This window comes from Pogona vitticeps, chromosome 6 (genome assembly GCF_051106095.1).
Source record: "Pogona vitticeps strain Pit_001003342236 chromosome 6, PviZW2.1, whole genome shotgun sequence".
Taxonomy (NCBI): Eukaryota; Metazoa; Chordata; class Lepidosauria; order Squamata; family Agamidae; genus Pogona; species Pogona vitticeps.
Window position 1 is genome coordinate 32,211,143 of NC_135788.1, and position 15,438 is coordinate 32,226,580.

The 15,438-nt window shown below is 37.9% G+C and overlaps 1 protein-coding gene across 12 annotated transcripts in view; it reads left to right on the forward strand.

The window, feature by feature from the left end:
* HDAC9 (histone deacetylase 9) overlaps window positions 1–15,438 on the forward strand; it is a 546,236-nt gene that overhangs the window by 292,145 nt on the left and 238,653 nt on the right. The window lies entirely within an intron of this gene.

Sequence of the window (15,438 nt, forward strand, 5' to 3'; positions counted from 1 at the left end):
AAATGCAAAAATCAAAATCTGACATGTTGACCTACTTACACAGACTTTTAGAAACTATGCTGATGCTATCAGTTTCTTCCTTTTATTTCTTTCAGAATAAATAGCCTTTTTTTCCTTTCATGCGGCAGGCTTCCTAACAGCTTAAATAAATTAAAATATACAGTGACATCAAGGGTAGGCTTATACTCTTGCTTTCCATAGGATTACATTTAATTGGCTTGCATCAGAATGTTCACTTCCTTTACCTCTTGAAGAAATATGGGGATTTTACAAGTAGGGCCACTTCTAAGGCAAACTGTCTCTATGGCAAGGGAAGAGGAGGAAAGATTATTTCCCTTATCTTAAATATCTCAAAGATATAATGATGTTATCAACTTCTTACAATGGAAGATTTTAATGATATACCTCCCACACACATACCAGTGAAAATTTGCACTGGTGTGCACACACATTTTTTGAATTATAAAAGCAGAAGGCAGGGAATGAGGCTGTTGGTGGGAGGAACTTCTGTGGACAGTCTCAAAATATAGCACGAACTTGGAGGATTTGCTAATTTATCAAAAGCATATTGAAAATCTCCATGATCAAAATACAGAGTTTTCACTAATCTCCATTCATCTACAGATCCCATGCCATTTTTACACATTATTGGATCAAAGTAACATGGTCATATTGAACTACGGGGAGAGAGAAAGTGCAAAGAAAGGATGGAGATGCAGGTGCAGGGTTGTATCTAGAAGGGAGTCATAGGGGGCATTGCTCATTTATTTCTGTAGTTTATGCTTTGCCGCTCTACCCACTGGCATATTCTTGCTCGATCTCTTCCACTGTCTTGATCATCTAGCTTTGCATTTTAAAGCAGCCAGATACAAACCCAGAATAAAGTTATATGTGAATATTGACTTAGGAAAGATAAATCTGTGAAAGTGGGACTAAAGACTAATTCATAGAATACTGAGAAAATCTTGAGTTTGTTGAAAAACGGTGATTACCTAGGTTCTTGGTTAACATCTGTTCACCGCACTATTGCTATTGGTAAATGTGCAATGAAAGTTGCAGAGAGAAAAGAAAAACCATAATTTCTTCCTTGCAAAACTGCATGATAATTCAGGAGTTTAGGTATCTGGCTGCGTAGCCAGAGGTTGGGAGTTTGATTCCTCTCTGTACCTCCTTGACACGGGCTTGACTCAATGATCCACAAGGTCCTTTCCAGCTCTGCAGTTCCAAGATGATAATGATGATGATGAACTTCTACTTTTTGTATGGCAATATTGATAAATGAATTTGAAATCTGGAGTTATAGACTCCAGGTTAGGTAAGATTAGGTAATCTTTCACATTCTCTTGGACCACAACTCCCATCATCCTGCACCAATGGCTGTGTCAGCTAGGATTTATGGGAACTGCAATCCATCAAGGTCAGGGGAACACATGTTATCTACCTTCCTTTTAGATGTTCACTGTTTCACAGTAGTAGTTGGGACAATTTTAAACAATAACAACTGAAGCTCAAGTCAGGTAGCATAATGATATGTTAAATGAGCAAAGTGTGTTTTTTATGAATGTGAACACAATAAATAAGGAATGTATATATTCCATAATATGAATATCTGAGGGACAGGCAAGTTGGGCAGGAGATATGAGAAAGCCCACAAATGTAAAATAACTGACATGCAGCCCGAACCATATACAACCCATTGTGTCTAAATAACTTGGATGTAAGCCAGTCTAGTATTTTAACTTTAGTACTTTGAGTTGTGGTTCAGGCTAGTAATTGCCTGCTGTTTAAATATATTATTTGTTATCCTGCCATACTTACTTTGAAGCAATAAAATAATTTGTCTGGTTACTCTCTGACAGTTTGTTGTAGCAAATGATTTATTTTAAATAGATATGTACTACTGCTCTCTTATAATCTTATTATACCCCAGCTGAGAGATGAAACAAGTAGAGTTTTATTACCATCAAAGACTAGCGCAGAGAACAACATTTTACATCACAATTGTCTCAAAGCAGTAGTGGGAAGTTGGTTGTGTTAATTACTTTAGAGAAATATTCATGTCCATATTTGTACCCTTACAGTGCAAAGATATTTTTTATCATTTTGCTTGCATTCAAATTTAGCGTGCAAGAATTTGCCTGTGTCCAGACACTGGAAGAAGTGGGAATAAAAACAGTGTAAGCCTCCTGAGATTTGAGTTCAGAGGGGTACTGATGAAATACAAGTGACCTTAAGGGTTATTAGCTGAGATAGCAGAAAGAAGATTGTTGCAGATTTCATGGAATACTGCATGTAAATAAATTTGGATTTATTAACTTGATTTTGGTAAAGTTCCTCTTGGCTCAGCTCAGAATCAGCTTGTTGTGTATAAGCTTTCTTGCCAAGTCTTCAGAAAAAGTTCCTTTTTATTGAGAGCACTTTCCAAGCTTATTAATGTTGGCACAGGTATGTGGATGGTATTGCACATAGCCCATTATTGGATTGCTGACAGGACCACCAGTCCTACTCCTAGTGCTACCAGTGGCATCAGGTCTCCTCTCAATAATTCTGTGGGCTCCAAGTTGGGAGAATAGTCAAGAACAGTCTTTATTGCACTTGAGGAACCAATAGAAACAGGAACACTGTGATTAAATCCCTAAGGAAGCTTCCTGGTAGATTAAGCACTAACACATATATCCTGGAAATCTCCTTTCAAGAGAGTTCCCTGTTAAGGCTACAAGGAACTCTGATCTTGCAAAGATAAGGGGGAGGAGGAGTCCAGGCCATTCTTGATGCCCACTCCTCTGCCTCTCCTGGAGCCTCCTCTGTCTCTCACATTGATGCTTTCATCACCAGTGCTGCAGCTGGGTGAGAGTGGGCATCACTTCTTCTGTTAGATGAGGTGAGCACCAAAGTCATGCTGGAGGTACACTAAGCTTCCAGAGTCCTGCCTTTGTGCCCCCTTGTCCTCAGCGAATTCCATTACTCAATTGGCAGGGCTCATGAACTTCAACCAGGGCTCCTTTTCCCAGGCAGCCTCCACTTCAGCCAAAACACAGAATTGGGGGTCCCAAGTCTCAGCAGTCTGTCTCCATGTCCTCCAAAGTCTCCATCTCTCCCTCCATTTCCATGAACAAATCCCTTGAGCCCCTTCCCAGTCTTTCTTCTTTATCCTAGCCCACACCTCATCTTCTCCCCATTGCAGATGGCTCTCATCAGCCAGCCTGATTGAAGGTACCTGTTTATTTTGCTTGTTTGTTTGTTTGTTTTTGTTTGATATACTGCCCATCTGGCAGACAAGGCTACTCTGGGCGGTTTACAACAAATAACATAAAACAACAAAGGAATAAAATAGCAAATGACAACATCATTACATGGGGGTGAAAATCAAAAATCATAAATTGCAGTGAGGATAAAATTACAATACAATAAATACAATTGAAAGCATATTTTAATTACCTACTAGGGACAATGATCTGAGACAGCCTACCCAGGACATTGACCATGACCCTCTCACAATTGCCCTTTAAGAACTCTGCCCTGATTGGGTGACATGGTTTATGTTAATCCAGCATAGCATTATTTGAAAAATACTTGCACATTTGTATATCTGTTAAGATTCGCAGTCATCCAGGTGAGGTTATTTGGAAGTTGAGTCATGGCAACTAGACTTCTTTCTTATTGGGTTTAAACGTTTCACTATTCATCCAAGTAGCTTATTCAGTCTGAAGCATTGTAGACATGAAAGACTTCTTGGGGAAATGGCACTCAACTTATACTACAGCCAAGCATTATAAGTTGCATAAATTTATACATTGAAACTGAATTACAAATTTCAGTGCAGGCAATAACACCGGCAGTATCATTAGTCACTTCCTCTTTCCTCTTCAACTGAGAGAAATGAAGACAGTCCCAATTCCAAGACATCCATGTTTGCAAATATTGATATTTTCCAAAAAAGAATGTTCAAATCATTGTAAGCTGTCTTATATGAAATCATGTCATTCGTCCATCCAGTTGCTTCTGTAAATGCTAGTCATAATACATTCTTCCAGGGCCTTTTCACTTTATCTCTGAGTGAAAATAAAGGAGCCATTCAGGAACACCATTGGCGTTGAGACAGCTCACTCACTAGTAGAATATGAGCTCTGAAAGCAGACGTCCCTAGGTTTAGTCCTTAACATCTCAAGTTAAAAGGAGGAGATAGATTAGCTCAGACTAGACAACACACTGATCTGAATTTGAAATAAGGGAGCCAGCCTATGTTCTTTCTATAACTTATAGTGATTCTGCCATTGAAAAATCAAGTCTATACCAACTGCAAAACTTTACCTCCTTAATCTGCATAGTAACATCTTTGTCTCTGCTTCTTGATGACACTAGAGAATGACAGTATGTTTGGAACTGCAGAAAGAAAAGAAAATTAAATAAAAGGCATTACTAGCCTTATACTGTACTTAAAAAAAACGACCCTGAAAATATGTGCTGGCAGCTAGGAAGAATACAGAACTGCTGACGTTACAGATTTAAGGAAATGAAGATAAAATACTATGGTCCTGAAACTCATACAGCATAATAGTACCCTCTTTTCAAATTAGAAGAGTATTTCTGAAAACACTAGGGAATATCCTCATTTGTACAAGCAGTGGATGTTCATTGTTAGAAAAAAAATACTACTAGTGAAGCAAAAAACGTCACCTTAAAATGATGCTTATACTAAATTTACAAGAATAGACTAGTCATACAGATATCTGTGCTAAATTATGCAAAAATTATTTTAATCCAGCCTTCTATACATAAAATTTATGCCACAATTCTTAAAATGGAAATGCGATAAACTGCTTTTCTCATCATGTTTGACAGCATCAGCCACTCACTTCATAATAGATACAGCCTCCATCAGACACTCTCTGATCCAGAATCTTTTTTGCAGTGACATGCAACTTCATTTGTTATGCAAATAAACTTTACAAATCAATGCTTCTCTCAATAAAATCTTCACAGTTTTCCTTAGAGGAGATAAAACAGCAGTCTAGATTTTGGAGGAAATCATAAGTATAAAAAGACAAGAACTAAATTCCACAGCTTTTCTTCCTAAATCTGCAAGGCCCAACAACAAGAAACCCAGCAATGTACAAATATTCAGAAGAAAGTGTCTTTCCAAACACTTTTCTTACTCTTATTCCCCTTGCCTTCCCCTTAGAATCCAGTGCTTATACTGTAAATGTGGCACAGTGTTTAACCATTCAAACTGGTGTGAAAAATCCACATGAAGGATACAGCCCCTTATAAATCTATGTTGGAATGAATCAGTGGGCTTTATTTCTGGGAATACACATATAAAATTTGTAATAGAGATGTGCAGATTTGTCTTTCTGGACTACAAGAAATGCCCAGGCAGCATGTTTTGGGAGTTGGAGTCGAAAGCAGAAATCTACACATTTCTGATTTGTAGTATTTGAGATCTATAGCAGTTGTCTGAAATACAACTCCCATTATATGGGAGATGACAAATTGGGTCCAGGTATCTAAAAGGGCATTATTATCCAATATGAGCCTTCCTAGCCTCTTGAGATCTTTGGAAGAGGCTCTCCTGTTCGTCCATTTGTACTCCAAATACTCTTCTGAGTATTTAGTGGGAATACAGCAAAAGGCCTACCTGTTAGCTACACCCATACTACAGAATTCCCTTCCAAGATAAGCTTAGAGCTATAATTGCAATTAATAATGAGCTTAAAGACCACCAGTAGTGAATAATTATTTGGACTGTTTTACTTGCCCTGCGGTGTAGATGTTTGTATTTTTAGTGGGGGATTTTTTAGTGGGTGGGGAGTGTTTGGGGAATTTTATGTGTGTGCATGTGTCTGGTCTCTGGGTGTCTGTGAATTTCGTTGTATGGATATACTGTGTATATACTTACAATGACAATAAAGTATTATTATTATTATTATTATTATTATTATTATTATTATTATTATTATTATTATTATTATTATTATTATTATTATTATTATTATTATTATTAGTCTCTCTCCCTGCTCAATTGTCCTTCTGCTGGCAAGCAAAGACCTTTTTATTCAGTCAGGATTTGAATGGAGTGGCACAGTACTTTTTTTAAAAGGCATCTTTTAAAATGTGATGTTATTCCACTGACATAAATTCAGATACCACCAGCAGTGGCAGATTGTCACAAATTAAACAATCCCTGCTTTAATTTTGAATTGTGCGTGACTTTGTCTCATTGTGCACAGCTTGTATATGACCTGAAGTGGAAGAAGGGACTCTTTAATTGGCAGCCATCTGTTGTTAACTGTGTATTATTCCTGCTATACCAGTAGACTTACAAAACAAGCTAACATTTGTTTTATTGGCCAAAATCCTGTTACTTACTGTAGTAAATTGTACTAGAGCAGGCCCACTGAATCAACAAAGATTAGTGAGTCAACTTCTCCTGTAAGCTTCATTGATCTATATAGGCCTACTTCACATGCCATTTATTATGCTAAAGTAAATCATATTTACAGTAGGATAGTTTGAATCAATAGAACTTACAGAGGAGCTGTAATTCCCATTAATTCAGTGGGCCTACTTTGGTGCAATGTAGGCAAGATTTTAAATACAGTGGCCCAGGATTTGGGCCACTGTATTTAAAAATTATAACTATTTGTACCTGCTTTTATCTGTTTATCAAGTATACCTGTTTTTAATCTTGTTATGAGCCAATTTCAGCCCCAGTATTGAGAGAAAGGTGGTATGTAAATCAAATGAATTAGCAGACAAATCAGACTTGATAATAGGTAGATATATTTTGTCATTTTCATTTGGAAAATTTCTTCTTGATACTGCTGCGTATTTTAGCTGCCTCTACTTACTACCGTCCATAGCAATTAACTGATAAAATGAAGGAGAGCTATGATATATATTATGTCTGTGTTGACAGATACACCTTTCTCACCATCTTCTTACAATTCAAAACACAAATTTGCAAGTAGCAGTGTACATAAAGTAGCTTAAAATGCATTGAAGCAAAAAATGAATCCTGCCTAGAGTACTGTATATCCATTGAAATGAATTGAATTTGTTAGTCACAACTGACTTAAGTCCTATGGATTTCAATTGATTTGTTCCAGTTAGGTCCAACACTGGATGTAGCCCATATGGTATGTATGTATGTATGTATGTATGTATGTATGTATGTATGTATGTATGTATGTATGTATGTATGTATGTATGTATGTATGTATGTATGTATGTATGTATACCTTCCTCCCCATAGGGGACTCAAGGTGGTTCATAAATATGATGCATTAACACTGTTAATTCTGTTAAGTAAAAATGCAGAACAGAGACTTGTGAAATGCAGAGAGTTGTAGTCTTACACTTGTATACCAGCATAAAAAAAACCCAACATAGAGCTTCAGTGGCGTCTTAATGTCCATCAGAAATATTATGGGATAAATATCCCATTATTATTACTAGCAATTGTATCACACCTTATTAATTCCTATTGATTTCCATGGAAATTGCATGTAAGTGGGCAGGATCACCATCTATATTGTCTTCTGACCTTTTTTTAAAAAAAGAACAACATAAGGGAAAGTAATTTGTCAGATATAAGGCTAATGGGATAATTTCTCCAGGTCATTGGCAGGACAGTAACCTCTAAAGGCTGGAAGGCTCAGTTCAGTCTCCAACAGTGACTTTTCCTAATAATGAATTAATTGTGTGTGTGAACTCTGATCCAAGGGGCAGGCATGTGACCTCTTCACACTGATAAGTAGCTTCTCTTTGGCCCAGAACCACCCCCATTCTGTAAAAGGCTACATTGATAGCTAACATGTGGTGGGTTTGACTCATAATCCCCTGCACAGGATTCCAGGAAATTCAGACTTTGTAGAATTTTTAAACAGAGGCTAAATCGATACAGTAGTGTCAGCTTCAAAGATGTAAGGTGGGCAATAAAATAATGTGCATGTTCTGAATATTCTCGGGCACAGAAATTTTAGGGAGACTGGCAGAAAAGACTCATATGCAGGTTGTCTCATGGCCCAATTTTAAGTAGCTTCTTAACTACCATTTGATACAGAGGAGAGTTTTTTGTTTTTTTAGAAAGGTTGATACTTACAAGGTTTTGAATTTTTTACAAACAAGACTTCTCTTTTCTGTTTCTCTGTAGTACCACAAAAGTGTTATTTCTGTGTTCGATAGTTTTGAAACTATCCCCTTGAACAATTGCTAGAAAAATGTGTCATGTATTTCCTCTTCCACCATCACCACCATCATATAATTGGGGGTAAGATAAACATGCATGAAAGCACTTGACTAATGGCCCAGGCAAGTTAGCAGCATGCATATAAATATTTCAGTTCTTGTGGCTCTAATCTTCAAATGAACTTTTACTACTGAGAAGCTCTCAGGTGGTGCTGTAGGCCTTAATGAAATTTCAGGAAGAGGAAACAAGTTGGAGAAGGTTAGGTGGCTTGTGATCATAGAAACAGATTTAACTATTGTAAGTTTTGTCGTTTCTGTGCACATGCCCACGTTGTTTATTAATCGTGTTCAATTCATTCATTCATTCATTCATTCATTCATTCATTCATTCATTCATTCATTCAACTTATATGCCGCCCACTCTACCCAAAGGTCTCTGGGCAGCTCACAATTGTTTGTCAGTCTGTTTGTTTCTATGTTCATTTGCTTTACCTTGCCTTTTTTTTTACCCCAATCGCTCTTATTTTGCTAGTAAGCTAATGAGATGGTCAACCTGTGTCTGTATTGTGCCAAACCAAACTAGATTGGAGGTAGGATGGATATGAAAACTCCTTTCCATAGAGATAACAATTAATTCCCTTGATAGAGATGATTAAATGGCCATGAGAGAATTTCCAAGCTATTCTTCTTTCTATAATTCTAATTTTGTATCTGACAAGACTATTTTTGCTTTTGTTCAGAGCAGACGTCAGAGCCCCATCTACACCCTGTTCGTTCAGCAGCAGGACAAGTTAACTACTTACATTGAGAGTACCATGCCAGAGTCAGATACAGTGGGCAGTGATTAATCTGTTAATCAGATTAATCAATTTAAAGTGTTCTGGTAGAGTAAATTTTTTAAAATCCTGCAAATAGGAAGCACCATCTTGAAAGGGCAGTCAGAAGAACAGACTGTGTCCCCTCTTGGAAGATGCTTGCTGCCACAACAGCTCATGGACCAAGGCGGAAGGAGCTTTATCCCCGTTTTTTTGTGGGGGTTCCTGTCATGGCCCAGTCATGAGCCACCTGGGCCCTCCTCCAACACAGTTTCTGCATCATAGTAAACGTTAAGAATGAAGTTGCCTTTTCAGTTACTAGTTTGTCTCATTTTACAATAATATATGTAGATTTAGTGGCAAAACTAATATTTTTATTTAAATGTGTTGATGTCTTCTTTGGCTTTACGTTTTAAAATGAATCAACCTGATCCCTACCTAATGTGTGGAATAGAAGAAACATTGCCTTTAGCATTTTACTCATCTCTACATTTTATAATACAAAAAAGTCGATTTCCAAATGTGTATACAATGTGTACTGTCAAATAAAGTATGTTTACGAATGCATATTTTGTGACAAAATGTCTTCAAATATCATTGTTATGCATTTTTTTAAGAGCAAGGGAGGAGTACGTCAGACCTATAAATAAATATATGTAAAATAGAAGTGGTCCAGAAGTATACTGGTATATCCATACATGGTCTTGTGAATAAAGCAAAAGACTACCTGTTCGTCCAGCTGCTACTCTTCCCTCTTGTCATTCCCAGGCATAAGTTATTAGCATTAGCATTACTGGCAAGAGCGCTGAAAGGTGCCCCAAAAGGTATTTCAAAGCTGGAATTCAAAACGGCCAGAACCACACTAAACAGACCACTGGCAAGGATCTCAGAAACAGAAACCAGTGGTTTCCATTTGTGGTTTCACTCAGAAATTTCATTCTGACTATAGTTACTTGATAGTTAATGTGTGGTCCTGTGGGCTGAAAAGTTTTTCCAAGGACAGTGCCTATGACTTGAAGTAGACTGTCTTTTGATGGTTTAACCGTAAGCAAACAATGAAGAATTTCCTGGTTGTGCAGACTGGCTGCTGGCTCTCAGAATTTAGCTATCAGATTAGTTCTTCAGCAGACACAAAGTGTACAGACATTTCAAATAACAGGTCAGGGTTGGGTTGTTATTGTTTTTTAAGTCATCCATAATGTCACTCATCATCCCACCCTGTACCTGGTAATCTTGTTTCATTCTTTATTGTATTAGAAAACAACTCTTTTGATTTTTTTTTGCCCAGCCTGTTGCTGTCACATTTGAGCATGAGTGTATAGTTTCAGTTTTCATTGGAGCAAGTAGTGCTGTGGAAGTGGTCTTTCTTTGTTACTACAGTTTCCTTGTTATAAAAGTAACTTTCCTTTATTTGAAGTCATTCTTTTGTATCTGCTGATATTGCAAGGCGATCTTAGCTTTCCTATCATTCAGACTATTCAACCTGGAAGCCCCTTTTAATGTGAATTTGTGGGTAATTCTCTGCAGCCAGTTCTTCTCTGTGAAGAAGACAGGGGCAGGAACATTTTCATTCTTCTAATTCCCTGCTAGTGTTTTCCCTTATTTTGTAGGATCAAGGACTTCCACCCTCATGAAAGTCCATAGCTGCTGCAATCCATCCCAATATAGGTTTGGCATTTGTAAAAAAATCAATCTGTAGATTTAGTAGGCTTTTTTGTGTGTGCTTCACATTGATGAAGCCTTGCAGATATGTTTGGAGTATAACTCATAATCTCTGACTATTGACTAAGATGGATAAGGCTAATAAAACTTTTCTTCTTCCTTCCTAGAGCAGTGAAGTTCAGTGTCACCAGCATTGCCCAGAGCAATGACTGTCTTCTTCCTTGTAAGATGTGGCTTATATGACATAGTCTGGATTTCATACCTTTCTCAAGCTCTGTTCATACTAAACACATTGGAAAGGAAATAGTTATGAAGTAAATAAATACCAGTCACACATTGGCTGAAACTCAATAGTTGCACTAAAGCCCTGCTGCTTCACTGGGCCTACTCTAGTTGCAATTTACTACTGGATTTCAACCTTTGAGAAACAAATAACCTGAATATGCAATTAAAATATATGCAAATTCTTATCCTTTGTTTCCAACTATGTAAGAAAACTAAACACCAAGAAATCTCAAAGCTGTTAGAAACATACATAATTTCTCTGGGCCACATATTTCCTCCCCCAAGAGATAAGGATCTGTAATTCCCTTTAAAAACTAGGGTTGTGATTTGACTTGCAGTCTGTAGTACAACTGAATTCACTGCCAATGATCACACAGGGATTGTGGATTGATTCAGGAGTTCAGCGTTCACACTCAATGCAATGTGCATTTCAGCCCACAGACCCCTTCTTTCTTTCCTTCCTCTTGTCCTGCCTCTGCCAACCCTTTTATAGTTCACTGTCAAGCCATTTGGTTTTGAAGGGTTGTACAGTGTTCCAGGAAAGGTAGCAGCATTCCAAAATTCTTCTTAAAATGTACAGAAATATCATATACTATGAGAACACCTTTTATTTCATCTGGGTAGTTTCTATTTTGTTCAGAATTTTAAACAAAACTCATGTGAAAGTTATCTAGCACTAAATAGTACAGTACATCAATACTAATGATAAGGTGACCTAGCACTAATTTCATATTTGTAAAATACTTTTTAAAAATTGGAGGAAGATGGGGGCAAGAATTCAGGGGCAGGTGTTTTGTGGCCCTGAACATCATGCCCCAGCTGCCTACATTACCCAAACACAACCCACAGACACACACACAATCTTTGCAAGAAGAAAACACCCGATCACTCAGGAAAACATGTATTCAAATAATTGAAAAAAGAATACCAGGGGGAAAAGTGCTAGAGAACAAAATTTGCTTTGGGAAGAAAAAGGGCTGGACTAATTCGAAGCCGTCTTTGCATCATGTGATCAGTAAAAAAACCCCTAATTCATCTGTATTCGCGAAGGCTTTCATGGCCGAGATCTACGTGGGGCTACCTTTGAGGCTGCTGCGGAAACTACAGGTGGTGCAGAATGTGGCGGCCAGATTACTTAGTGGAGTGAAAAAATTCCAACATATCTCACCCACTCTGGCCGCATTGCATTGGCTGCCCATCCGATTCTGCATCAACTTCAAAGTGTTGATGCTTACGTACAAAGCCCTAAATGGTTTAGGGCCTCGATACTTGGCGGAACGCCTACTCCCACCAAGATCTACTCGTGTCACTCGTGCGAGCCAGGAGGTGAGGCTGAGGAGCCTAACACCAAGGGAGGCCCGGAAGGAAAAGACAAGAAATTGGGCCTTCTCGGCGGTGGCTGCTCGCCTCTGGAACAATCTACCTCCTGAGATTCGCGTGGCTCCCTTGCTGGGTATCTTTAAGAATCAATTAAAAACATGGATGTTTCGGCAGGCCTTCCCATCAGATAATTCCTGATGCCCTTTTCTTCCCTCTCCTATTGTCTCTTCTATCTTGTTCTATGTTTTTGTTATGTAAAAATTGTTTTATATATATATATTTATTGTATTATTTTATGTTGTTAGCCGCCTAGAGTGGTCCTCATCCGACCAGATAGGCGGGATATAAATAAAATAAAATAAAATAAAAATAAATAATGGTTGTTGTGGGTTTTTCGGGCTCTTTGGCCGTGTTCTGAAGGTTGTTCTTCCTAACGTTTCGCCAGTCTCTGTGGCCGGCATCTTCAGAGGACAACACTCTGCTGTCCTCTGAAGATGCCGGGCATAGAGACTGGTGAAACGTTAGGAAGAACAACCTTCAGAACATGGCCAAAGAACCCGAAAAACCCACAACAACTTAATTCATCTGTTTTATAAGTAGAGCAAATCCCATGGTATTTGACTGCATAGTCGCAGCCTAGGTATACCACATATTTTAAATGTTGATGCTGACTCAGTTTCCTAATTTCTTGCATGTAACTATTTTTTAAAACCTAAAATTCCAAGCTTGGGCTTGCCAGGTCATTAGAGGCCCACACTCTGAGATTTCAGGGTCAGAACCTGAGAATAGGTTACACACCATTGTGATGTCATCTGCATCTTTGTACTAACACAAGGGTTACAGGCTCCTGCAATGCCATGGATGCAAAGCAGGCAAGGGGTGAGCGGGGAGCAGAATCGATTCTGCATATAAATATTTCATATTTCATTACATATGAAGTACAAATCATGAGAGGAATCAAGGTAAATAGTAAAACCCGACGAATCAGATAATCTGGAAATCCAAAGAAAAGAAACAACTTTGATGGCCAACTAGAAGGTAAAATGCACCCAACAGCTGCAACAGTTGCTGCCGTTCCTCTAGAGTTCACTTCGCTTGCTGCCTTACCTACACAACATATGACATGTGGGGAGTTCTTCATGGCCCCAAATGGTTTTGAGTGTTTGGGGTAAGCTTGTTGCCATCACTTCAAGTATTTTGTTTTGTTTTTTTTTTACTCTAGGTTATGTGCTGATGTTGCAAAGGTTGTACAACATAAACCCTCACATACAATACCCAATTTTTCTCTTTCTGCAACACAATTCACTAGAAGACCTAGAGAAACATAACAATAACCTGAGACTTTAATTAGAACCTTGAGACCTGTCAACCATACAGTAGCAGAGCAAACAAGCAAATGTTTTCTTCACAAGCTGCTCTGGGCTTCCATGTATTCCATATGTAAGAGGTGTCAACCAGTATTTCTCAGTACGACATTATTATCATTATTATAATCTTTATTATTATCCTTATCATAATTGTCATAGTTTTACATGGTTATAATTGAAAATCTAACTTTGCTGAGAGTTTCGCATGCAATTCTTGTTTAATCAGGCATCAGTGAAATTGAGAATTAATGCGATTCTTCTAATATAAACATTAAATCTTGATTTTGCATGCTTCCCTTTTAGTTTACAAGAATTCTGAGGCTGGAGATGGATGAGAGCTATAGACTGTTCTGTTATTATGTCAGTGATAGGTTTAGTCTCCAAACAAACTATACGGGAAGGTTATGTTTTGGAATAACATCCTGTGTTTTTGTGCTGCCTGACTCTTTAGTGACAGTCTGAGGTTGCATTGTATTAACCTAAGGTATTTGCCAGCGTTAATTGATATCCCAGGTTTGTCCAGAGGAAAATCTACAGCTCCCCACAACATGCTTGACAAGTTATTATATTTATTTTAGTCAAAGCCTGAGTGCACAGGATCCCTCATGGAGGTGGTCTATTATTGGAGTCCCATATGCTTTTTGTTTGGGAAGAAAGCAGTTACTGTGTCATACTGTTACACAGGGTATTCTTTTTCAAGGATGTTGTTCCCTTGAGGACCATATCATGCCAGAGTTCTAAAGTCTAATAAGACCTTTTGTAGCTCTTATTGTGTAGAAGGTCTGGCATGGAGCAGGAGTTAAACAACAAAGTAGAGCCAATTTCAGAAACTGTAGCAGACTACTTTTTGAAGAACATGCACATCAGAAAAGAAAAAGGCAAAAGTGAGTTTATATCAATATGCAGACTCTGATCAGAGAGGTCATAATAATATTGTACATCCGTTGTGGGTGAGAAGAAATCTTGCTAAATTACTTGCTTTTCGTAAACCAAACATGCACTCAGGTGTGTGTACATACACACACATACACATTGTGCATGCACACACGCATGAATAAATACAGAGAGCAAGTACAAATGGACTAGCTGGCTAATGAGAAAAATGCACCCAATGCTTCTAATTTTTAAAAGTAGAATGCTTCTAATTTTTAAACACAATATCTGTCACAGTTTCGCTAGGCAGTTCGTGTAACCTGTGCAACTTGTGCAAAATTCTTTCTTTGGAATGCAAAATTCTCATTAACTAACAGAAACAAAATGTTCTCTTGCAGATAAAGAGGAAAAATGTATATTTTCTCACCTATAAGTGAAGTGAGGATTTATATCTGACATTTGTATACTCATGCATGTGATTATCTGATTCTAACTGATAATGATATAGCATTTGAATGGCCTAATGATCTTGGTGATATCTGAAACATTCAGCTAATTCAAATGTTAGAGAAAACGGAGATTCATTTTAAAAAACGGTGATGATATGGATTTGTGTGTAGAATCCATGGTTGACTTGAAAGATTACAGTGGTCACAGATTGAGAGAATTCCTGTGCTTCCAGGCAGACAAAACAAAACAAAGCATTTATGTGCAGCAGAGCAAATCAACATTCTACAAGGCAATTCTAAAAATGGAGGCAGCCCAAACAAAAGCTTCGAAACTGGACTTTGGATCAGTGCCACATTTGGCAGAGTTCTAGCAGATGGTCTGCCCTTGCTCTGAGTCAAATCTGGGGAAGTTAAGGCAGAGGGTTTTCAAGTTCTGGTTTTTTTTAAAAGTAAAACCATTTTGCCCTCTGTTTAGAA